The sequence below is a fragment of the Rhynchophorus ferrugineus genome, unplaced genomic scaffold (assembly GCF_030347505.1).
Source record: "Rhynchophorus ferrugineus isolate W39M unplaced genomic scaffold, kcgeb_rfMv2 rfM11, whole genome shotgun sequence".
NCBI classification, from domain to species: domain Eukaryota; kingdom Metazoa; phylum Arthropoda; class Insecta; order Coleoptera; family Curculionidae; genus Rhynchophorus; species Rhynchophorus ferrugineus.
The window spans coordinates 17,586,139-17,588,624 of NW_027472590.1; the positions used below are offsets into that span (position 1 = coordinate 17,586,139).

The 2,486-nt window shown below is 24.3% G+C and overlaps 1 long non-coding RNA gene across 1 annotated transcript; it reads left to right on the forward strand.

Moving 5' to 3' along the window:
* Positions 1-275: 275 nt before the first annotated feature.
* Positions 276-2,486, forward strand: LOC143204550 (uncharacterized). Its single transcript, XR_013007629.1, has 3 exons — positions 276-417; positions 1,260-1,334; positions 2,293-2,486. It is a non-coding gene; the product is annotated as an uncharacterized LOC143204550 (long non-coding RNA).

The following is a 2,486-nucleotide window of genomic DNA, read 5'->3' on the forward strand; positions in this document are numbered from 1 at the left end:
CTTCGCATTTCCACAAAATAAATCTAATATAATTCTTTATATAAATGATTAAATTTACAAATAACTAAATAACGTAGCTTATATAAAATATTTATTAATTAACCGTTATAATGAATATTAATATATATTGAATATATTGCATTAAAATTATTTCAAATATTACTTAAAAGTAATAAACGAAAAACGGTCGTTCTAACTTCGCGCTTTGTCATATACCGGTTCGAAGTACGCCCCTGTGTAAGGTTGTTACTCCCTCTTTTTCCGGCTGTTCATGGATCGATGATTTAAATCGTGTACGCAGACCTAATTCTTACCAGACGATTCACTATAAATCAAAGACGGGTTAGTCGTTGGCCGATTAGATAAATAAAATCATCTGAAACCGAAAAATGCCTTCTCCATGTGATTCTTGCAAAAGTAAGTTTACATTTTAATACACTTCAGATTTAATTAGTTTGACTCTGCATGTATTGTCCTTACGATATTTGATTGATTGAACGAATTGTTGCTTGAATAGATCGTACAAGAAGTTACTTAATCTGTTAATTAATCGAGTATTAAAATCGATACAGTTTTTTCATGTTTTTGACGTGATTGACCTCAGAGTTGGCGTAAAAAAAAAGTATCATGAAATTGTTGTTTCCAATCAAGTTACTAGCGAGGCGGCTATTTGCTTTAGTTTGGTTTTATCTATTAACTGTGTTTCAATTAACTGCTAACCGTCTTTTATTATTCTAATTGTTTGTATTTTTAGTATATTATACTGGCTAAATGAATTTTAAACATTCAATGTAAATATAATGTAGTATCAAATTTCATAAATTTTAACAACATATCATTTATTTCTTATATTAAACGTTAGAATATTTTATATTTCTTTATTATTTTTTAATGTTTAATAATAAAATATACTGATTCAAAAATGTACTCCAATTATATATAAGTAATCAATTACACTTGTATCACACACACTCGCTAATTCGGATGCTATTTGGTTTTATATATTAAGTGTGTGTCCATTAATTTTTATTTTTTATTATTGTAGTTATATTATACATATTATTATAATATAGTAGCTATTAGAATTTTAAATATACACATTCAATGTATCACAATTACTAACATTTATATTTTCATGTCTGATAATAAAATAAATTATGTCAAAAATAAGCTGGCAATATATTTGAGTTATTAATTAAAATCTTATTTTTCCTTATATAATTATAATGTTGACCATTTTAAAATTACTGTATTTACAGCTAGCTGCAAGAGCGGAAAAGGTTGTGATCCAGAATGCAAATGTGGACCAGACTGTAAATGCGACCCAAGTTGTGGTAGGTATAAGTAACTATTAAGTTAATTTCTAATTATTTTTTTAAATAAATAAAAGTCTCCTTTTTACCAACGAGGGTTTATCTGGACTAATTTCTAATTATTAAAGTACTTTCAAGTATTACTCAATAATATTATAAAATAAACATATAATATAAATAAATTACTAGAATAATTTATTCTAAAAAAACAGAAATTATATTACATATATATCTCTAAAACTAACAATAATATTATCAATATCAAGTCAAATATTTAAAAGTTAATGTTTCCTAAAAGTACGCATTGGTTGATATGAAAATATACGTTAAAATGGCTTATTAGAAATAATAAATATTTATATCTTTCAATTTTATTATAAAAAATTAGTAAACATATATTACCAGAATAATGTGTTAGATTGAATCCTTAAAAGCAGAAGTTATATTACGGTGTATGACTATGTGATTGATGACTGTATCATTACTATTGGTATTCATTAAAAACCATTTTCTATAATATGTGTTAGACGATAACGTGCTGTCAGACATATTATATATATATATATATATATATATATATATATATATATATATATATATATATATATATATATAATTATTTTTAACAAAATTAGAATATTGCTGTATATAAAAATACATATTAAACTGCCGTATTAGAAATAATATATTCTCCTATACTATAACATTATAAAATAGTTAATAAGCATAAATTACCACAGTTATTTATTCTTGCTACCATCAAAAATTACCAATAACAATTTTTATAATCTGTATTATACTTACTGATGGTTTCATCATATTAATAAACCGTAAAACAATGCTAGTGTACAATACACACATAGACTATTGATTCATTCATAGTAAATATTGGATCAATGAACGTAAATAAGGAATTTCTTAAGATTTACATTACTAGGTCAAGTCAAATTACACTGTTAATTATAATATTTTATTTTAGGCCTAGATTGTGGCTGCAAGCCCGACAAGAAAACTGAAGAGAAGTGAATGTTTGAAGTATAATCATGCTACATTGTTAAACTATTGTGTTATATTTTTCGCTTTTTATAATAGTATTATTACTTGCAAGTATGTATATTATGCAGGAGATGATTTAAAAAATCTTAATGTTCAATAAACTTCTATAATGTTCTA